The sequence below is a fragment of the Mastomys coucha genome, unplaced genomic scaffold (assembly GCF_008632895.1).
Source record: "Mastomys coucha isolate ucsf_1 unplaced genomic scaffold, UCSF_Mcou_1 pScaffold6, whole genome shotgun sequence".
In the NCBI taxonomy this organism is placed as follows: Eukaryota; Metazoa; Chordata; class Mammalia; order Rodentia; family Muridae; genus Mastomys; species Mastomys coucha.
The window spans coordinates 28,084,626-28,109,067 of NW_022196912.1; the positions used below are offsets into that span (position 1 = coordinate 28,084,626).

At 38.0% G+C, this 24,442-nt stretch overlaps 1 long non-coding RNA gene across 3 annotated transcripts in view; it reads left to right on the forward strand.

Moving 5' to 3' along the window:
- Window positions 1-24,442, forward strand: part of LOC116079964 — a 55,241-nt gene that overhangs the window by 19,016 nt on the left and 11,783 nt on the right. For 2 of the 3 annotated variants that reach the window (XR_004114253.1, XR_004114254.1), the window contains exons 2-4: window positions 20,825-20,886; window positions 21,587-21,648; window positions 23,276-23,422. This is a non-coding gene — a long non-coding RNA (uncharacterized LOC116079964). Of the gene's footprint in view, window positions 1-3,237; window positions 3,345-20,824; window positions 20,887-21,586; window positions 21,649-23,275; window positions 23,423-24,442 lie in introns of those variants that run through there. The other variant, XR_004114255.1, reaches the window with a different exon arrangement.

The following is a 24,442-nucleotide window of genomic DNA, read 5'->3' on the forward strand; positions in this document are numbered from 1 at the left end:
CTTCATGGAAAGATAATGGCATAGTTGGCCAAATCTGGCCATGCAGTATGATGTCACAGGACCTATTTTTTTTTATATTAACTAATTGATTTCATTGTAGTCAGACATCATTTCATGTTTGGGCTTACTTATTTCCATTATGCACAAAGATCTGGAAACTGGAATTCAATAGAAAAACCTTACCCAAGTGTACTGAAATATTTGCATCTTGGCCTCCTTTGTAACACAGATCCTTGTGCTCTGCCACAGCTGTCAGAGTAATGGCTTTCTCCCCCTTTTTATCTGGGTTGGCTTTATTCCCAGATTCCAAATGAAAGAGACAGCATTTTACTTGACCACCCCATTCCAACCGTTAAATACTGTGCCTTCAGGCTCCGATGCTCTAATGGTCGATTAAAGTTGATAACAGTCTGTCCAATTTCCATTTTTTAACACCCAGCTTGCTGAAATTGTAATATTGTAAAAATTTGAAGTCTTCAGGACCTGCCTGAGAATGTGTCTGGATGTCAACACATAATAATAAACAAGGGAAAATAGTACTGTCAACAGGTTTTTTGAGTTCGCAGAGCTTGAGTTAGCAATGTGGTTGAGCCAAGTTTGTACAGTACAGCAGTGAAGGAGATGATAATCAACTGGTCTACCAAATGGGATCTATCCCAGAACTACTCACAGTATAGTGAAGAAGGGAAAGATGCACAATGACTTTGAAACCATTTTATAACATACATTTCATTCTCTACCTGCCTTACCTGTAGGTAAATAGATAAGTCTTTCCTGGCCCTTCAAAGACCTTTCCTTGTTTGGAAGATCCATTTAATCACAGTTTTTAGGCTTTGTTGAGTCTCTCAAAAGGTCATGGAGGTAAAGATCTAATTGAAATAGTCCCTTAGATCTAACTTCTCTGTGGGTTGGGATAAAACAGCTTGAAAGACCTCTTTTCTTCCCCTCCAAAACCAACCACAGGTTGGTTCTCTTGAACCTTACAAAAATGGAATTAGAACCAAGGCTTCAGACATGGATCTGTAGACCAGTAGAATTCTGAGCAAAGCAGTTTGATCCTAGTCATCTAAGTGAAGGAAAAAAAAGAATCAGTACTTTACCAGGAGCACACTCCCTGATCTACAGTATGCAGTGTCTACTCAGTTCCTTTCACAGTACCCGTCAGCTTGCCTTTCTTAGCCACGCTTGGATTCTTTTTCTGAACATGAATGAGCTCACAGAGTTCTCATCTTTGGTAGGCTAGTCTCATTTTTTTCCTTCAATTGCTCAACTCCAGGATGCTTTTATCATGTTGAAGAAGCAATTGCCCATTTTCTGAGTCTTTGCTGCTAAAGTAAGTGTAGATGAGCCCTTCAGACTCTGCCAAATTTATCACCGCCGATAAATATAATATTTCTGGGAATGTGGCTTCAATCTCCTTTTCTATATAGGCTGAAATGAAGACTAGAGAACTTGAAGGCCAAATATTTGGTTTTTCATATTGCTACCTCATCTTGGAAGCAGGGCTTCCTTTCCTTAGACAAATAGTTTTCACTCTAAATTAATAGATATTATTGCTTAGCTTCTTGAAATAATTTGCTCCTATCACCAAAGTGAACTCCAGCTCTCACATACTTTATCCTGGCACGAAGATTTTTTTTCTTAATGCCTCCTTTTTAATAATGTAATTGGAGAAGAATATGTAGAAATCCAGCATCAAAAATTGATGTAATTACATGTTCTGGTTTGGGGCTAGGTTAGTAGGAAGTTTATCTCACATAGCACCTAGGAAGCATATGTTTATTGCTCCTTATTTCTTCAAGAGATTGTAGGTGGTTGACACTAATTACTGAGTTGACAGAATCTACAATCACCTGGAAAACTGGTCTCTGAGCATCACTGTAGGGAAAACTTGCCCACTGTGGGTGGCACTATTCACTATATGGGATCCTGGACGATATAAGTGGAGACAGGGAGGTAAAAAGTGAGCACCAATCCATCCATGTCTGCTTTTTGATTGTGGATGTGATGTACCTAGTTGTTTTAAGCTCCTGATGCCTTGTCTTCCTTGCCGTGATGTACTGCCAAAATCAATCCTTTCACTCTTAAGTTGCTTTGGTCAGAGTCTTTTATTACAGCAACAAGAAAATAAACTAAGATATTGGCACTTACTATTTTGTTCTAAAATATTTTTTATTTCCAAGGTGTCCACACTTTAAACAGTATGTATAAGTTAAATAACAAAAGCTCCAACATCTAGGACTATCCTTATTTTCTAGAATTAGATATCAGTAGCTATTTACTTGGAAGAAGCTTCTGATAGCCAAGTTTGCATCTCAAAAATCCACTTCTATTTATTTCAATCCTTATCTCATGGATTTTCTTTTATATCTCTGACATTCTTGAAGAAATTCCTGTAACATTAGACAATAACAGTAATAATAACAGTGACAGCAATAATAGCAGCGGTTTCCTAACTAGTATTTTATCAGGTATCAGATACTCTCTGAAGCATATCACTAAGATGAACTCATTCTGTCCTTATAGAACTCTGTGAGGGAAATAGCATGGCTTTTTCCATTCTACAGATAAAAAAAACTGAGTCGGTTTGGTAACAAAACATTTCTAAGGTCATAGAGCTGAGAATGGTAGAGGTGAGAGTTGAATCCAGGAAATCTGACAACTACCATTGTATGGAGCTTATTTTATGGGTAAACTTATTTTTCTTGACATGGACTGAGATGAGAAGTTGCTCTGAGCCTGGTATTACTGAGGGGTATTTACGTCTTCTCTGTGTCTGTGACTTGTAGCATTTCTCCAATTTCTGTCGTGTTCTCTCCCGATACGGTTTTCTGATCATCCCTCCATGTGCTTTCCAGGTTGTAAATCCTGGCTTCACAGCCAGGAGTTAGACTGAATGCTCAGCTTTGTGTTGTCACTTGACAATGTTCAGTACCTCCTGCGTCTTGATCCATCTCTAAAGTGCCTTCTATAGTTCTTTAAGATGCAGCTTGACAATACAAGATGAGTGGGGAAGACAGAAATTACAATAGGAGTTTGTAAGAAAATAGAAAATAATTAGAATAATAGGTAGAAGGAAGAAAAAAAAAGGTCTGTTATGTAATGTCTTCTGAATTGGATAATTTATAGGAAAGTACTTGAAAAGCCTTTGATGCTCTCCAGTGGGAGGTGGCATTATTATGATAATTGTTGCATTTGTTTTATCATTTTCACCTTGGGATTCTGGTTTCTGCCAAAGCTGAAGACAGAAATAAATCAGTAGATGGATTGGAAACACTGAAAGCTGGATGCTGTTGAAGGACCAGAGGTTGAGATGCTGTGTTCTTAGGGCTCCTGCTGACCAAGTGAGTATTTCCAGTATCAAAAGAATTTTGTCCATCATGGAGCTCCAATCAGTAGCTGAAAAGAAAAGACACGTTTGTGCTGTAAACCAGAGAAGTAAGGAAGGTCCAGTTCTCAAATCATGACTACACAGGATCAGTTCAAATCTCAGAGAAAAGGTGCAGGCTACTAAAACACAGAACAATTCTAACCTGGCAAATAAGTTTGAAAGAATCAGAAACAATCTTGCCAAAGTATCAGAGAATGAGGCAAGGCAGGGGAGAAAAATAGGCCAAGTAACAAGTGTGAAAAGGGGATTGAAGCTAGTAATGACTCAAAACTGGCCAAGCTGTGAAGGTGATTTAAAAATCTGCTCAAAAACAGAAGCAATGAAAGAAAGGAACTTGGAAAAGGTAGTGTAGCTATGACCTTGAAGAATAATTAAACCAAAAGCTGAGAGAGAGAGACTCTGTTGCAGCTCAGAACCTAGAGAAATCAGCATTGGAAGGCAGGATTCAGAAGGCATTAAGGGAGCTTGTGCTCTCTGAGCTAATTACTTCACTTACTAGGGCTGGGGGGGGGGGGGGGGGGGAGGGCAGAGACAACTAATAAGGATCTAAGGATGCTAAGAAGGGAAGTGTAAAAGGTAGTTTAATCTTGAACCCAGACAGGAACATTATGGAAATGTAGTTCAATACAGCTAATGTCGACATGCAAAGGGGGTGTGAAGGAGGGACCCAGCATCCAGAGGGTAATGGGATCATTGGCTACGACCATGATTGATTTCTTTCCCCCAAGAACAAAGCTGGTCCAAAAATTGATTTTTTTTCCCTTTGAGCACAGGAATTGGCCAACTGTTAAAAGATAGCAGAATCTTTGAACTTACTCACACATTTGGCACTAGGGTTCATATCATTTATTTCAAAGATGGGGTAGCTTGGCTGTATGGAGCCTTGCTACATGGCTTGAGGAAAGACCATAGTAAAGGCAGAGGCAGGTGGGGGTTCAGCCAGATCATAGTTGAGTGGGGAATATACATTGTCCTGTTGAATAGAACTTTCAGGTTGCTCTCAATTGGAGGATTCTGACAGATTCATGAGAAAAAGAAGTGCTACTGAATAAAACCAGGAAGTTATAAAGTGAGATTTGGCTAAGTAAAGCTAGATGCTATAGTAGTAAAGTCACTGGGTTTGAAGTGATTCTGGCCTTGGATGAAGCAGTCACTTACCTGGTAATTTTGATAAATTTCTGGAGGCTTCCTGTAGATCCAGAGTCCACAGTCTTAGATAGATGGTCTCTATTTGGGGGGCAGGTATTTACTTGAGTGAACCCTACTAGGGAAATGAGGAATCAAGTAAAAACTTGTAGCTCTGGCAGCTGAATGGGGAAAGTATCTTCTGTTTAAAGAAAACACAGCTCTGAGAGACAATGGTTTTAGGAATGAATTTCTCTACCTGGATGGAGACTATCTGTCCAGCTTCAGTCACCTCTCGACTTCCTGTCTCACCTAAGAAGGAAAATTGTAAGTTGTGAATGTCACAATGCAGGACACATACTTTGGAAGACTGAAGTGAAGATGGGATACCTCGCTATCATGTTCTATCCCATTTTATTACTATAGCAACAGAGCTCCAGCAAAAGGCCAAACTAGGGTTAGAGGTGAAAGAAGGAGATGTGAACTCCATTTAAGACCCAGTATAAAAGGAAACGTGAAGAACATGGGGAAGACAACTAGAAAACGCTAGAGGAATTTGAATTCTCTGGTAAAAGGAAAAAAAAGCATTAAATATAGGCAGCTCATAGCTATCCCAAACTGAGGGCCATATTACTTCATTATACATTGTTCCATACATCATGCCTGAACATCTTAGGGTGTGCTGAAAAGCAACACAGTAAAAGTCAGAAGAAACCACACTGGCATCAGAACTAAGAAGTATAACACTAGATAGCATACAATCACAGACTGGCAATGAGTATGGACAGATGGGAACTTAGTTACTCCAATGTTTGTGCCACAATGGCCCCTTTGGGCATGTTTAACCAGACCAATTGTAGCTTGCAGGCTTCAGAACTGGTTATGTTTGATGTTTTCTTTTGGTAATAGGCTTTGAACCTTACTTTCCCTAGCTGGGAAGTAGTGCCCTATGGCTTAAATATGGACATTCCCTGACAAAAACACACGTCTTAAAATTTTAAACACTAAAATTTAAAATTGATATGATGTACTAGTCAATTGAAGAAAAGGATATGTCAAAAATAGAGAAAAAATTGAGAAAAATAATAAACTCATTTAAAATCAGAACAAAGACCACAAAAGAGGAGACAAAAAATAAAACACAAACAAAACAATGTGCATATGTCATAAATAAGCACTTACACACAAACTGTTGATCCAACTGTATCTAATTCCTTTAAATGTCAATGGTCTAAATAAAAAAAGTAGAAAGACAGAGCTCCTCAGAGTGGATATAAACAAGAGTCATCCATGTTTTGCTTATAAGAAAGACATTCATATATATTAAAGCTGAAGTGTTAGAAAAACACACCATGCTAATATCTATTACAGACAACTAGATACACTATGGTAATTCCAAAGTAGACTATAAAACAAGGAAAAATATTAGGCGTATAGGAGAATGTTATAAAGGTGTCTTTTGTTTCAAGGAGACATAAGAATATTTAATGTCTGTGCAAGTAGCAGAAGAGTGCCAATATACACGAGGCAAAACTAATAGAACTTTAAGAAAAAGTGGCTAAGTCCATTACTGTAGCTGAAGACTTTAATACCTCACAGTAATTGGAAGATCAAGCAGGCTGAAAATTAGTAAGGGTATAATTGGAAAAGCACCGTCAATCAACTGGTTCAAATTGACATTTATAGAAGAGTCCATCCAATAGCAATAGAATCCACGTTTTCCTCAAACTCACATGGAGAATTATAAAATAGAGTACCTTTGGGCTACAAAACCCATCTTAACAAATTTAAAACAATAGAACTTACATCAAATATGTTCTTGGATAATAACACAATTAAAACTAGATATTCATAATAGGAAAGTAGATGAAAAATACTCAAATACTGGAGAATTAAGCAAAACATCACTAAATAACCAATGAGTGGAAGAAATCTCAAGAGCACTTAAAATTGTTTTGAGATAAATGAAGATGAAAAATATACCTCACTAGATATGTAGGCTGTACTAGAAGAGTGCCTGAAGAGAAATTTATAGCACACACACACACACACACACACACACACACACACACACACACACACATCTTTAATTGATAGTGCAGACTTCTATCTTATGAAACCATAGAAAGAAGAACAATCAAAACCCAATTTAGGCATAATAAAATAATTCATAAAACCTAAAGCAGAAAACAATGGAATTAAAGACAGGAACACAACAGAGAAGAGCATGAAACCTAACACTTGTTTCTTGAAAATGTCAATCAAATTGATAAGCATCTGTTTAAGCCTATCTCAAAAGTGGGAGGGAGGGAAGTAAGAAGGAGGGAGAGAGAGAGAAAGAGAGGAAGAGATAGAGAGAGAGAGGGAGGAGGGAAATTTATCAAAACTAAAATCAAAAGAGGGTGTTCACCTTTGATTCTGTCAACATTTATAAAATTATGTGAATGTGGATATTTCTGTGAATCTGGATATGAGTGTAGATGCTCTTGGAACCTGGAGGTGCTGAAACCGACTGGAGCTAGAATTACAGGAGGCTATGAGCCATCTCCTATTCCAACATGGCTTTTGGGAACCAAACTCAGGTCCTCTGCAAGAGTGGTACTTACATTTAATCATCTTGAGTCAAATCTCTAGTTCTAATTCTGTAAACATTTAAAAGATACAGTAACACTTGGTAAAACACTATTCCCACACATATAACATTGATTAAATGGATCAATTTTAATTAGTTCTTTGAGAGTCCCTATGTATCTTGATTTTATTCACCTCCATAACTCTTTCCAGATCCCCTCCTCTTCCAAAATTTGTGTCCTTCAAGAAAAAGAAATAAACAAACATCAAGACCAAGTTGTCCTGCCCATAATCTCACATTTTTCATCTTCTACTAAAGAATAGTTGGCTTACCAGGGGCTACCCTCTAAAACGGTCTTTTTCCATTTCCCAGAAGGTAACAGTTGATAATAGCTTCATGGGTAGGATTTTGTGTCCTACTTCCATTTTTATGCTTGGATTTGATGTGGCTTAGGCTAGCACATGTGTTTTACATGTTGTGACAGCTGTGAATTCATATGTGCAAGTACCCTGCTGTGTTTGGAAGACATTGCTTCCTTGTGATAAAGCATCTACTACCTTTTAGTCAAGAGTCCAATGCCTCTTCTGCAATGATCTCTGAGCCTTGGAAGGACAGAGTGCAGTACATATGTTCAATTTTGGGTTGAACAATCCATAGTCTTTTATTCTCTGAACCTTGTCCAACTGTGGGTCTTTGTGTTAATCACCATCTATTGAAAATATGTTTCTCAGATGAGTGTTGATCTGCTTATCTATAGGTATAGTGGTAGGCCATTAAGATTAAGTTTGATACTGTGCCTATTTTGCAGAATTAGTAGTAGTAGGTTCTCTTTTAAGGGCTATTGCCTACTTGGCTATACATTCTTAGGCTGATCATGGTGCTAGGTATAGGTTTCATCTCATGGAGCCTGACTGAAATACAATCAAAACCTGCTTGGTTAGTCCCATGGTAATTGGGACACTATTTTATGAGTGACTATGTTCTGTCATGTGAGTCACTATTGTTTTTACCAGGGCCAAAGTGGGTATAATTGATGCTTACTTTTCTCCTTTGGTAGTGTGCATAGTACCTTCTAGTACAATGAAAGCTAGACAATAGGGACAGCTTCTAGGAAAGTAACAGCTTGATTTCTTCATGTTCTAATAATCAAGTATGGGCTATCTTTTGCAATAAACTCTTAATGTAAAGTTTTGGAGGTTAACTAAGAGCAGTGGAAACAGTCTGATATGTTTAGGGATCTATGGCACTTCACTGCCAACTATTCCAAAGATGTAACCCATGCCTGAAATTGGGCATGTGTTAGCTTCCTTTACAGATGTGAAATACCAAGGTTTCACAAAGGCAAATAATTCTATGTACCTATTAAATAAGTTGAAGAATATGTAAATATTCTTTCAAAACACATAAAAGAAAACAGCAGGCTCCAATGGTTAAGCACTGAGTGATGCCAATTTTTCACAACTCACCTAGAGATATAGAAACAGAAGAAACACTTCCTGGATGATTCTATGAAGTTGGCATTGCCCTAATACAAAAACTAGGTGATATCTCATGAAAACACAGGTGAACTGGTCATATAGTAGCAAAAGCTTTGGTAAAAGGTTAGCAGGTTGTATCCAATGTTGTGTGGAAAGAATTATACACCATGACCAGACAGGATTCATTTCATGTATGGGGATTAGAAGAGCAGTAATGTTTACCATGGCATTAACAGACAAAGACAGGGAAATGAGGAAGAGAGAATCTGCATTTATGGACTACAAGTACAAGTTAGGGGGAAGCTGAGGTGAGGGATAAAGCTAAATCCTTGGATTTTGGAACCCCGGGCTAGAGTAAATCTTTAGCTGAAAGATGGGGCTTTGGTGACTCTTAAAGAGAAGTAACTCCACCATTAAACCATTAGTAGTCTTACTTGTTTATTTTAGGTTTGGAAAGGCAATGCATGCTCAAGGCAAAATTTCAAACAATAGTACAGGTCATGAAAAGTAAGTTTCTCTTCATTTTAAGATATTATCTATATGTTTTTCAATAGTGTTCTGATATAATCAACTCGAGTCTAAAGTTGCTATGGGTATTCTGACTGGTGCCTCTGTGAATTCACCAGAGCAGACATATTCGCTAGTATTTATGTTATTGTGATTAGTTTTTTCTTACAATGAACATTATTAATTTAAAATTTTGCCAGTTTATAGTTAACCTATAAATAATAACATTATAGACAATGTAAAAGATGTATTGCCTTTTACTCTCTTTGGGTGAACATGCTGAAGTGGAATCAGGATTGACGGGACTTGACCAGTTTCTTCAAAATCAGGATGGAACATGAATGTGTCTATGGGGTCTGGCAAGGAGACAATGTCTTGAAAGTATCTCCTATGAGAGAAGCCACAAAAGTTCCCTTCCTCATCTATCAATAGGGTATATAAATGGGTATTTCAAGATCTTCTCTGTGGATGTTAGATGCCTGATGGTATCTTGGTGCTTCAGTCAGAGGCTTAATTTGCAATGTGGCTTTGAAATCAAGAGTTGTGGTTTAGGGGCAAATGTCTGTAATTATCTAGCCTCTGTTTGTGACTGAGGGAGTGTTGTATCAGGAAAGATACCTCTTCTTTCCCACAAGTCTCTTAGTTGCCTTTGTTCAGCAACACCAAGGTGAATGGAGTAGGGATATGTGCAGAGTGAGTACTCAAGTAGACTCTTACATTCTTTTTTCTTACCACTAACATCTGGCCCCTAACAAAATAGTTCTCCTTCCAGTCCTTCATGTTTGGAATTTTTGAATCATCACAGACATTTTTTCACACTTTAGAAGGCAAATTGCATGCTGTATTAATGAACATAATAGATTCAATATGGTCAAGTAATCAGGGATGCAGTATATAAAAAGGAGCTTTGTAGCAACACTGGACCTTGGACATTTGCCTTGAAAATCCACATAAATAGAGATTTTTCTCCTGGCAGTATCATGTGTTATGTTGTTGAAGCAAAAGAGAATTGTTCTCTCATGTACTCATGTATCAACAAGGAACTTTTTGATGGGTGTTGCCCTGTGCTGAGGATTGGAGAATGCTAGTCTGTTGGCCTCAAGACTTAAAAGTGAAGAAGGAATGTTGATTTCTTGGCAATCTTAAAAGTAACATCAGAACAAAACTCAATTGTATACATTAATATATATATATATATATATATATATATACACAAATGTATCAATATATTGATATATACAATAATATATATTAATGTGCCAATATTGTGGAATATCTGGAATAGTTCAGCAGTCTGTGGGAGTTGAAACACTGCAGTGTGGTTGGAAGATATCTTCCTGCACAGAAGTCCCCAGGGGAACTTTTCTTCTATGGTTAGCAGTCTTTTCCAGGGATTCTATATAATGATGCCATGACCCTAAATACTCTACTTTTGCTGTCTAACCAGGTGTAGCCACTAGTGTAGCTTAGAACTTGTTCAAAATCAGATGCCCTTTGACATTTCCCATGGATGTGACACTCTGTGGCACCTCACATGTACACAGGTATGTACAACAAACACACTGATGGAAACTTCATGGGGACTCTGATATTTCTCCTAACAAGTTTTAGAGAAAAGCATGGCTCCCCTCCTGGATAACACTATCATTTATCTCTCTGCTACTCCTTGTTTTGGTGAAGCTAATGCAATTGTTGTTCTGAGCCCTCATTCTTTCTCAGAGGAGTAATTGTTGTTTTCACAGCCCTATAAAGAACACCTTGGCCTGTTCTGAAATAGCATTGTTGGAGGCCAGTTGTCCATCAAGTGTGTAGATGTGTGTGAGGGTAGGCACAGAAAGCCAAATGCCTCCTGTCACCAAATGAATCACCTGGAAACCTTATTAGGGACAAGTAGTAAGCTTTTCTGATTTTAGTTTGCTCATCTAATAGGAAGAAGTAAAGCTATGCTAAGCAAGGCTAGCTGTCTTGGTCTTTTCTGGGGAGCAAGTATGGATGTGTTACTGAAGCACTTGTGTACTGTAAAGTTTAGTGGAGGAGAGAGTTTGGTGGTGGAGAACAGAAAAATACCTATTCTCAGCCTCCAAGAAAGAGTTTGACTCTTTGGTAATTTTGCCTAGGCTCATTTGAGAGCATTCATAGTCAGACTTATACCCCATACCTTAAGGAAGATGTATCTGATGTGCAGAATAGACTGAATAGATCACTACTAATGACATTTAAGGACTTTGAGGTTAAAGTGAAATTATTTGAGTCATAATTTACCCCCTCCATCCTTGTAGGTTTCACTAAGTTCACCTTCTATCCACAATCTCCCCCAAACACGTCTCGCTGCTGTCCTCTCTCTTATCTGTTAACTTGACTAAATGGGTTTATAGGGATCATTCTCCCTGTGTCTTAATGTGGTTATAACAATCATTTAACCTGTGTTTTTTTATTTTTGAATCAGTTATTATTTGGTTCTCACTAGTTTTTCTGAATGGTAAGTTCTATTTGTTTTGATTTGTTTTGTTTGTTTGTTTTCATGCTTACCTTTTACACTGGGAACACAAATATTTCATATGGTGACATCAATAATCAAAACTTTGTTCAGTACCAGTCTGAAGATAAGAGTCATGTTGTTTCTTTACTAAGATGTTGAGTACTAAGCCAGGCAGTGGTGATATATGCCTGCACTTAATCCCAGCACTTGGGAGAGAGAGAGGCAGACAGATTTCTGAGTTGGAGGCCAGCCTGGTCTACAGAGTGAGTTCTAGGACAGCCAGGGCTACACAGAGAAACCCTGTCTCAGGAAAAAAAGATGTTGAATACTAATATAATTTCACCATGGGAAGTTATCTCTCTGGGCTTTTCTTTAGATCACAACAAACCAAGGATCATTTATGAAGCAAATGTTCCATCACCTCATGGCTGTTGTAAAGACAAGAGAAGTTAATATGCATGGATGTGCTCCCCAAGAATATGGGGTATATGAACTGTATAGTCTTATCAAGAGTGGCGCTAACCCTTATCTACCAGCCTCTTGCTTTCTACTCCTGCCTAAATTGTCTATTCACATATGCCCATATCACATACATGATCAGAGCTCTCTGAAGTCCCCTATTGCCCCACCTCTTATATTCCTTTGTCAAACCTGCTGTGGCAAACTAAAAGCAGGTTGGTGACCCACATTCTTGTACTTCTAGAAGACAAAAGTCTGATGTGAAGTTATCAGCAGGTTTGGATTATTCTGAGACCTCTTCCTTTGGCTTATAGATGGCCTTTGCTGTTATTGTTTTTCAGTTTTACTTTTTACATATGTTTGTGTGTGTGTATGTGTGTGTGTGTGTGTGTGTGTGCCAGCATGATCCATGGTACATATGTAGAGGACAGAGAGCATTTTGCCAGCATTCTTTTCTTCTACCACATGAGTTCTGGGAACTGAACTCACATCTTCAGTTTTGGCAATTTGTGCCTTCACACACTGAACCATTTTTCTGTTCTTGCTTTTCTTTTTTTGAGATAGAATTTTACTTTTTTGGCTACTTTATTTTGTAACCTTATGCTAGCAGCATTTCTCTTGTTCATCCTCCTACATGTTATGATTATTAACATGTAGTAGTACATGCTTTTTGTTTTGGTTTGGTTGCATAGGCATCTCTATATTGTCTTTTGATTGTATCTATATTCTGTGTCCTAATTACCTCTTCTTACAAGGACTGGTAATATTAGAATTATGTACATCTAATCTTGTTTTAACTTAATTATCTCATCAAGAGCCCATGTCCAATATAGTCATGTTCCAATGTATTAGGAGTCAGAATTTCAACATAGAAATTTGGAAGGTAACAAAACTCAAAACACTATAACCTGTTTGCTTATATGATCTCACAATTTTCAAATTGTCCTGTATGTGTGTTTCCTTGGTATCGTCCTCCATTTTCTCTGAGCAAGCCACTTACGACCACTATAATTTCTCATTTATTTGCCTATATTCTTCATGAGATCCCAATAAATGTGAATATATACTTTCTATATTCTTTCCATATCCCCAATTACCAAGGCATATAGACTTCTAATTAATTATTGAATATTTGCTGTGTTATTGAGTTCTTGTTACTACTCATGCCTTATGAAAGGAAACAAAATACACATTTAATATTTTTCTTGTCTAATCGATACAGATTTTTAAATATAAAACTTATAAAAATGTTATCATGTAGGTATTCTTGCTAAAATCACTGTTGAGGACATGGAAGCATAGAAAGTTCAAGTAATTTACCTAACAACTAAGAACAATAACTGGTAAATGTGGGATTTGAACATGTAAAGTATGGATTCAATGCTTAATTACAATGCTTAGAAATGTGGTATTGGGTAGAAATAGTGTATTTTAAAGTTATACCAACCAAAGCCTCCATTGAATCCATGTCCTAAGTAAACAATAATTGTTGTGGTTGTTTTAGGGTTGTTTAGTTTGTTACAAGGTGAAGGTCAAGGATGGATGAAGAGAGATACTGTGTTTGGAGTAAAAGGAAAGGGAAGAGACACAGAGAATGGGCTCCAAGAAGTTTCAGTGCAGGTGGGAGAATTCCATGTATTTATCTTATAGATGACCAATTTCTAAGTCTTTACAGGATTCAAGGCTTCCTTAGATCACCTTAGGTTTTTTTTATATAAAGCGAGATGGTATAGATAGTTGTATTTCACTGGGAATGGTGTGGGAGTTCTTAAATAGTTTGCCCCATTGGCAGGCTAGTAATTATGGGAAGGAGTCGTGAAATTCAGTTCTGTGTTTGTGTTCCTGAGATTGAATTTAATACTAGAAAGCAATAAAAAAGTGATACACTTCAGGGGAGCACCATCATCAGGAAGGAAGAGATGTAAGCTGCAAAGACAGAATCTAGTTGAAGGAGAAAGGGACCAGAATCTAAGTTGTGAGGGAATCCTATAGTCAGAGGATCATGTGTGATGACATACTTGGGTGACTTACACACAAATGCTTCAGCAACTACAAACTATGAGGCCTACCACTGTGTTTCACAATGTATTTCCAATAGTGTGTTAAGACAACATGTTATCTTGAGTAAAGTTCATGTTCTGTTTTTTTTTCTCTCTAGAATTTTCTCAAGTGGAAAAGGCATAGAATTGGCAGTTACCTTTTTTATTTGCTTTTGTTTATTTTTGTTCTGTCTGACAGAGGAAACACTCCTCTTTGGCCTTTCTCCAAGGTGGATTAGTACCTCTCTAGCAGGGAGGTTTTCATTAACAAAGGACATTTATGCTCCTGACTCACCCTTCATCTATTCAGGGTGTTTTCTTGTAAGCCAATAAAATGTTTATTGCAAAACTTTATGCTCTGAGCTACATCATCTTAATTTTCATCTTGAGTTCATTTCCTAATGTCCTTCCATAATTAAAATCATAAATATATCTAGATTAGAAGTAGGAGATGTGATAGAATGAATGAGAATGGCCATAAGATTACTGGTTCTCAGTAGAACTGTTTGAGAAGGATTAGGAAGTGTGGTTTTGTTGGAGGAAGTATGTCACTGGGACAAGGCTTCAAAAGATTCACATGATTCCCAGTCTCTTTCTGTTTCTCATATTTGTGGATCAAGGTGTAAGCTCTCAGCCATTTGATTTCTCCAACATGGACTCTAACCCTCTGAAACCATAAGGCAAATTGAATGCTTTATTTTATGAGTTGTTTTATCATAGCAATAGAAAAGTAACTAAACAGAAGGTTTTCTTCCTTGAACTTTCCCTTCCTTCCCCTTTTAATCTGCTTCCCAGTGTAAATTGACACATTGTCAAGTCTTCTCTGTGAGACAGTTTGATCTATTATGGAGGTAAGATGGTATGTTTGTGATGGCAAGTTTATCAGTGGGGCCATTGAATCTAAGATAGCAGGCAGCATCTTCTTTGTTGAACTTCTAATTCCTATCCGATGTGCTTGTTTGCTGGGATGAGTCCTGGATCATTTGAGGAAACAGTGCTATGCAGGTAAACTTTGTAGATGGCAGGTGAATCAGAAGGTGAAGGAATACTCAATCTGGATGTTTCTTTCTACCTTAGAGAGAGGAAGAATCCAGTTGTTCAAACAAATTCAGAAATTTCGTATTGATACTGGAAACTGTTCACTCCGTCAGTCCTGATGTACAGAGCCTGGTCCACTTTGCTGACTCAACTCCTGGTATATGTTGATAGATCACAGATTGTTAACTTTGTACCCATATTCTGAGTCTGGGGTCCAGTTTTGAACCAGCAATATCACTGTCATGAAAACTTAATTGCCTCACTTCTGTCTCTCAAACTTTGCTGACTGCTTTATTGTCTTGGAGTGTTCACATTCATTTTTTTTCTGTCTGTGTCTTACCTGTTGTTGAAATTCAATTACAGTGCTACCTGCTTTCAGATCCTTCCTGACAAGGGAAGTCAATGATCCTCCATGTTATGATAGCTCTTGTGTCTAGCCATGGTCTAGCATATATTGCCATTTTTTTCTCCCTGTGCTTAATATTTGCTACCAAATTGTAAGCTTCTCAAGGCCAATGGCTCTGCCCTTTTCAATCTTTGTATGACCAGAAGCTTTCTAGCTCAGAGATTTGTTTATAGTATGTGTGAAATGAATGTGAGAGGTTTGCTGATTTATGGGCATAGCCTCTAATAGAAGACATATGGAGTTCATTGACTTGGTGTTTGGGTGTCACCACCCCCACCCTCACCCTTTTCTACAAGTTATACTCTTGGCCTGGGCCAGCTGAAGCTGTGGAGAGTAGATAAATCACCCAGCTCCTAGGTCAGACAGCTCCGAGACAAATGAACACAGCAGGTCCTTGCCACTATAATGATGCAGTGGCCGTTCTGTTTGCCAGTTTCTGGACAACAATAGATTGCCTTCCTTCTCTTAACTTTAATTCCATTTCTCATAAGACTGAAATTGCACTTGCTATTTTCCAAGGCCCCCACCCCCTTTCCCTACCCTAGTCCATGTCAGTGTTTCCTTAACTAACATTTTTATGGCTTGAAAAATCAATTCAGTGTCAGATATAAAGACATACTCTGTCTCCAGACTGTATTTTCTGCTCTGGTCTCAGTACTCTCTATTGGCCAGTACTGTGGCTTGAAACTCACTTGGAGGTTTAGCTTCCTTTTTATTTGAGCTTTGTTTGGTTCTATGTTACTGTTTATCAAATAAAATCTTTCCAGCTTCCTTATTTTAGATATATTCCCAAGTAACAGAACTTTTGTCATTATGAAATTGAAAAGTTATATCTTTATTTTACTTCCTTGAATTTGAAGGTTATTGAGAGAATGGAGAGATTCTGTAATAAAGATGGAGTATTTGTAAAAGATGTGGCTGAATATCAAGGGCGAGGCTCGGAGTTGTACTTAAGACCCTCCATCTAATTCCATGTTACTATCCGTGCTTCTGTTTATGCCAGACCTTCAGGTGTTAGCTTCAGCACCACGGACAGGGAGAGCAGCTAGGGAAGGGCAACAAACTACTGCTGGAGGACTTTGATTTCATCCTCAGACATGTTCTTATTTGGCAACACATATATTGTGGGTTGCTAACCTCATAAAGAACACCTTTGCTAATGTAAGCCATTACAATCGAAGAAACATTTAGTATGTTATTTGGAATAATGCTGTCAAGTGTAAAATTCTAGCTTTTGTACTTAAGTGACCAGTTTTGTTTCATGTAAATTTGAAAATCTACTACACTTGTAAGGATTAGGTTTTATTTCTACTGTACTCCTTACTAGCTTTACATCTTGAATAAATGAAAAGTCTCTATAGCTACTTTCTCATTTTTTAAGCTATACCATTTTTCATAGTTCTGATGGGAACATTAAGTAAGATAATCCTTATAAAATTGTTAGAAAATACCTGGAAGACATTATAATATCAATAATAACCACTATCAATATTGATATAATAATCAATATTAACATAATTACTATGACTTTTTTGCTAACTAATTCGTATAATATATGAACATTGGACAGAGGGGAGACACACAATAATTCTGGTTATACTCTCTTCTTGCATCACTGATGTTTAAAGTCACTCCTTTAGTTTATTTGAATCAAACATTGATGCAAATGTAAGAACCCTTGGCAGAGGACACATTTATACCCATGTTTATTTGAATTAGTTTACCACTTGCCAGGAGACACAGAAGCATAAAGATTCTGGGTGCTCTTACAGAGGAGCATGGAAGGAAGGGAAGGTAGAAACTTATCACCCTATTTTCTTATTTGGTTAAGAGTTTAATACAGAGAACTGAATGATAGCTATCTTCTTTGTTTTGCTGCATACTATCTGTTCATACATTAGAGCTGTTGGTTTTGTGATTTGTTGGGTAATGCTCTGGAATCTGGTATATAGAGTGGGAAGAGTCTCAAATAATATGCATACAATCCCAGGAACTCAGCCTCTTGGTCTACAGGGATTCTGCCTACAATCAGGTTATTTTATTTCATTCATTCATTCATTCATTCATAGGTTCACACATCAACTCATTAATACTCAATGAACATTTATTTATCTAAATGCTAAGGACTCTAGACGAGAACGATAATTTATATTACAGAATACCATCATAGATAAGGAAAAGAGAAAACATGAACATTGTTAATTAAATTAATCAAAGAATGTTAAGTAGTTACTATTGTATCTGACAGGTAATTGATATTGAGCATCATCAGGTTTTATTATATTTTCTGCTATTATTTATGTTGGAGAGTTTAAAGGGTGACTATTGAGATATTGAAGTTGGAGGAAGAGTGAGAGATATTGCTATTTTGAAAGGTGGCAGGAGCTGTCCTTGACATGGATCGTCAGCCATAGGAATAGCATGGTCATAGACAAATGAGAAGAAGTATTTCTTCAGGTAAAAGATATGGTATGAACTAAACAGCAAAGGGCACAACAGAATATTGAGTACAATGGAGTTGCAAGTGTACAGCGAACTAGCAAGTGCCTTGAGTGGCTGGAAGGTATGCTCAAACACTGATGGACTTTGGACCTGTGGCATGTACAATGGGAAACTACTTCCAGAAAAGTAGTTCTTTATAGATATTTCCAAGTCACCACTTCATCAAAGAGAGTTTATGTCTCATCTTTTGCGTGAAATGTGACACACCAGAAATAATCTCCTTTTCAAAGAGCTACCTGACTTATTTAATCAAGAAATGTCTGAGGTCACTTCAATGGACATATTGGAGTCTCGCAGAGGATTAACTTCCAGAGATTGCACCACGCTGACTATTCTCAGTGGTTGTCAGTGAAATACTTTGGCTAAGAGATGGGAGGCTAATCTGCCCTCATCCCTGAGAGAAATTAAAAATTCCAGATCACAGTCTGCTGCCTAGAATCAGAGGGCAATGATGGACACTTCCACTGTAGGAAAGGTGTTTGGGGGGAATGGCTCCTCCAGTTGTTTTATGCTTTTACAACTTACTGATGAGGTAGAATGGCTGACAAGATAGACAAGGTCAGAGGTCTAAATGATTCAAAGAAAGCTTCATGGGGGCAAAGACTAATAGATTTTAGAGAGAGTCAGCATTTTTTCCAAGTAGACATTATAGGGTATATTGATAGTGGTTTGACTTTAAGTGAGGAAGTAGCACAAGGATGCCCAAGGATATTACCTATAGTGACAATTTGCCTTGGCACTGAGGATCTACAGTCTTTCTCTGGTGCTTCTTTCTTCCTTTCTGCTCCGGCTTTGGCATTTGCTGCTGTCATGGCCATTTGTGTCATCCTGTAAGCCCTCTGCTATCCTGTCCACTACCAAAAGCTGGCAGGCTAAGTATGACCTGGTACCCACGCCTGTCACTCACCTGACAGTCTAGCCTTGTTGCACCAGATGCAGGACATACAATTCTGCTTCCATCAGGGATTGCATGGCAGCCTGCTCAGATGCCTCCCTAGGCAAGCTCTGCTGAGCTGGGCCTTCTGGCTCTTTTGTTTGCATACACCAAATTTGAGATGGGCTATCATTAACCAAATGGAGAGCAGCTGTGCTTACTGAGAAAATGGCTTAGTCAGATTTGTGGACATGTCAGAGATTCTTTTTTTCTTTCCAGAATGTCTGGCTATGGAGTCTGGAGGCCTCAAGAGCATGTGCAGCATCCCCAGTTAATGTTCTAGAACATCTTCCTCCCTTCCCCGCCCCCAGCCATAATGTCTCTGGGCCAATCAATGAGGAAGCTGTAAATTGTTAAAGGATTATGCACTTGGAATGAGTAGGGTTTTACCTGTTAAGAGACAAGATCTCATGTTAAGCAGTTCCCAGTCAGGAAGGCCCTCTTGACTGTGAGCTAGGAGCTGGCAACTTCTAGGAGTTAAATAATGGAGAAGAAACCTACCAAGAATGATGAGTCCAGTGTGAGTTCACTTCACTTCACTTGCAGGAAACCAGGGAGAAGATGAGAATCCTTTTTTCATTTTGTGCATACAAGTCACCTTGTAGTGTCATATAAATTGTTACTTCATCCCTGTTCTGTAATGCTATGATTTATTTCTCCATTTGGTCATTTTTGGAAATGGGATTATTTTCGTGTGTTTAGTACTTTCTCTTGTGTATGCTTATTTCAGTGCAGGCATGCACTTATTTTGGTTGTGTATCTAGGAGTAGAAGTTATGATTCATAGTCTAAGTAATAATTCAGTTTAGTAGATCCTTCCCAATAGTCTTTTTTTTTTCCAGAAAAGTCACACTTCCCACATCCTCTTCTACTGTGCATGAGACTTGAGTTACTTTACATCCACTTCAAGATTGGGCATTCTTGTTCTTTTTCATTTTACCCTTTATGTGTGCATAAGTGTGTCTGTTTGAGTATGAGCATAGCCTGTGTGTGTGTGTGTCTGTGTGTCTGTGTGTATGAGAGGGAGGGAGAGAGAGAGAGACAGATAGACAGACAGACAGAGAGAGAGAGAGAGAGAGAGAGAGAGAGAGAGAGAGAGAGAGAGAGAGAGATCAGAAAGTTGAATAGAGAGGGAGAGTGGTAGATCTTGGAGGAGGAGTTTGTGCTACCCATATACTCTTGCATGGGTATTAGGGGCCATACCCTTAGAGAACCCCCCCTCTCTCAGTGGGTATTAAATGCCTATAACTTTTTAAGTAGGGGTGGAACTTCACTCCAACCTCTCCTTTCCAACTTGGAGTTTTGCCTGGAATGAATCTATACAAGTCTTGTGCATGCTGTCTCAAATACTGTGAATTCATATGTGTACCCTCCCTGCTGTTAATTTTAACAGTCAAACTTATCAATCTTTTTCACATTGGAATTAGTGGTGTTAATATTCTATTTTAAAAGTTTGATATGTTTTAACATCATAAAAACATACTCCTTTATTCTAGAAACATTATTTTAATTGTTTTATCATGCATACTTAAATCTACAATCCATGTCAAATTTGTCTTTATACACACACACACACACACACGCATATATATATATATATATCCTGAATAACTTATTGAAACGAGTAATGTGCCTTTTGTGACAGCATTTTTGCATTTCTATAACAAGCCAAGTAACTATGTACATGTTGGGCCACTTCCAGGTTTTCTATTTATTCTATTTGTGTGTTTGTCAACTTCTGTGCCAATACTACATTCTCTTAATTACCGTATCTTATGATAGGTGTTGATATCTGATACAAGGCTATCTGCCTTCTCTTGTCTGGTATTTGCCTAGTTTATCTTTGTCAATCCATTTATCCAGTCTTTATTTTTCTTTAAATTTTATCCACCCAGACCTGCAAGATTGCCCAACTCTCTGCTGTTTCCTCTGATGCTTATCAGTGGTCCTCTGCCAGGTATGTGTGTCAAAAGTGTGTATTTCTCTTCCTGGAAACAAGGCTGATTGAGCTCTGCTTTCAAATGCTCAAGCATTTGGTCCCCTCAAGTCCTAAGTTGATTTTTCTTCTTTTTCCTTTGTATATTTTTAGAAAAGTTGCCTAGTTGTCCTGAAGGATTGTTCTACTCACAAAGAACTTATCATTAGCCTCCTATCTGAAAGCAGATTCCCAGGACCTCCTTATTTAATTTGTAAATTTAATGACAGACATGACACCAGAGAATCTGTTAATATGATTTACCACATTATTAAATGAAAGAAAAATACATTATTGCATTAATAAATGTAGGATAAGATCATTTGATAAAGTTTAATACAAATTTATAATAAGTCTTTTGAAAAATTAGGCATGGGATGAAACTTCATCAATCTGATAAAAATCATTTAAAAATTATTTTAACTCCTATGACAAAACCTAGAGATCCTGTATATTATTGTGATAGTATGTGATATTTCAATAAAGTTTATGTAAATTTAAATTAGGTTGAGCTCACTTCTTTATAAGGAAAGCACTGGAATTCCTTTTATTAAGCTGTTTGAAGTATGTATTATATTATTGCTTCTGCAGTCATCCTATAATACAGTAGTCACCTATCTGTGACTCTTATCTGTGGATTCACTTTTTCCCATTCTTTTCTTCTCATTCCTCCTTTTCCCAGGCTCTGCTAACTCATACGTACTCATGAAATCTATGGGATCAACACTTTTACAGTACATCTGGGTGAGAGATGGTCCTACACTTGGCTTTTTGTGTCTGGCTTATTTTACTTATCAGAATTATCTGCATAGAAGTCTTAATCTACAAGCCTCCAGTTCACATTCACCATTTCCTTTTGACAGTTTGTTTTTAAGACTGAAATGAAGGCATAGATGTCTCTATTGGTGTTATCAGTCATAGTCAGGGACATCCATATTGATTAAATAATACATGCACACAGTTTCATATACACATGCATGTACATTTAAAAGGGAAGTTACAAAAACAAGCATAATTTTCTTAGAGAAACTGTACAAACCAAGAAAGAATGGGCAGATGTTGCTGTTTCCCAATCATGAGGTGACAACCCCCCCTCACTATTACCTACTTCTGACAGGCATGAAGAGATCCTCATGAGCCCTGCTGAGCAGGCCTGTAGTCCTCTGTGCTCAGACACACTGCCTCACTAGATAAGGCAAGTTCAGGCTGCTCTGGATTTCCCAGGATTCTTGGTGGAATCATCTTACCCTGTGATTGGAAAAGTGGATGATGGTTCTGGTGGTCTTGTGATTGGAAAAGTAGAAAGTGGAAAGTGGCCCAATGGAAAGTGGTCCCAGTTGTCTTCAGGTTTATGTGCCTGAGATCTAAGAGGGGTTAACCTACCAAGACCACCAAGAAGATGCTTTCCAGAAGTTCTTGGCAGAAGCAGTTCTCTAGAGGAGAATTAAAAGAAGGCCAAGATCTGTTACTGATGTAAAAATCACTAAGCATAGGGCTGAAGAGATGGCTCAGTAATTAATTGCCCTGGCTGTTCTTCCAGAGAACACAGCTTCAATTTCAAGCATTTGCATGGGTGGCCAATGACTGCCTGTAACTCTAGTTCTTAGAGATCAAATCTCACCCCTTCCCATGTCTGCCCTTTGATGGTACCAGGTACACAATGATGTTTAAATATACAGGTAGGCAAATCATTCACACACCTAAAAAAATAAAAATAACATTTTATTAAAAAGTCATCAAACATAGCTATGGAAACAGGCAAAAATCTATAAATTAGAGAGTGAAAAATACACAAATTTTCCTAAGACCTCTCTGGCCTCTGATCTAAACCTAGTAAAGATTGTTTTTCAAAACAAAGTGGAAACAAAACCAGTAAGAGAATCCAGTTTTATTTACAGAACTATGATAAAATATATAATGTCTGAGTATATTGAAGATAATGAAGTTGAGAATGTATGACAAAAATGAAAAATTAATTCTATTGAGGAAAGATATGAAGATGTTCTAACAAAGAGAAACATACTGTGAGTATAAAGAGCTCTTAAAAGACCTACCTGAAAATTAATTAATATTTGTGTGATACTCTCTTCAGATGGCTCAGGTGGCCAGTTGCAAGGAAGGGGTAACACTTGTAGATGGTAAAAAGAAAGAGAGAAAGGAAGAAAGAAAGAAAGAAAGAAAGAAAGAGAGGAAGAAAGAAAGAAGGAAAGAAAGACAGACAGACAGGAAGGAAAGGAAAGGAAAGGAAAGGAAAAGAAAGGAAAGGAAAGGAAAGGAAAGGAAAGGAAAGGAAAGGAAAGGAAAGGAAAGGAAAGGAGGAAGAGAAAAAAAAACAGGAAAAAAAAGCATATTTTGTTGATCTTTCACTCAGGAGACACCAGAATGCAACTCAGTAGCAATGAAGGACAGAGCACTCTCCAAGAGGAAGAGAAGAATCATCAGCAGAATTTGTAACTGCCTTTATCAACAACTCACATCTGCTGACAGCTGATGGTCCAGTGACACTGAAAGATACAAGGTATGGCACACACCAGTGATGGAGCTCAGCCCCACCCTGCCCTCCACACAGGAGGGTAATGAGGATTCTGCAAAAAGAAGGGAGTGCTCCTGGCAAATTGGAAAAACAAACAAAGGAAAGACCCATAGCACCACCAAGCTAAGGATGAAACCCAGTTATCAAAATGATTTCCCAAAGCCTTGGGTTCATCCTGAGAATCATATAAACCAGGCATGTGGTACACGCTCCCAATTCCTGTACAAAGTGGATACAATGGGGAACATCAAGAAAAAATCAGCAGCAGCCTTGGCTACAGAGTAAGTTTGAGGCCATTCTGGGCTATATGAGACTTTGTCTAAAACAATAACCAACCCTAACCCCAAATGAAAACACTGTGCAACATTTAAAGTGGCATTCCAGCTGTCTTGCTGAGACAGAAACTATTTTCTGGAGTTTAAACTATGCTGCTAGTCCTTTTTTAAATTTTATTTATTTATTTATTTATTTATTTATTTATTTATTTATTTATTTATTTTGGTTTTTCATGACAGGGTTTCTCTGTATAGCCCTGGCTGTCCTGGAACTCACTCTGTAGGCCAGGCTGGCCTCAAACTCAGAAATCCACCTGCCTCTGCCTCCCAGGTGCTGGGATTAAAGGTGTGCGCCACCACTGCTCAGCACTGGCTAGTCTTATACCAACTTGACACAGGCTAGAGTCATCTGAAAGAAGGGAACTTCACCTGAGAAAATACCTCCATTAGAATGAGCTGTAGGACATTTTCTTAATCAGTGTTCCACGGGAGAGGGCCACGCCCTTTGTGGGTGGTGCCATTCCTGGGCTGGTGGTCCTGGGCTCTATAAGAAATCAGGCTGTGTAAGCCTGTAAGCGTTGCTCCTCTACGGCCTCTGCATTAGCTCCTGTCTTCATGTTCCTGCCATTTTTGAATTCCTGTCCTGACTTCCTTCAGAGACGAATAATGATACACAAGTGATAACCAAAGTGACAGTTCTGGATATCAGATACACATGGGCTTTCCATCT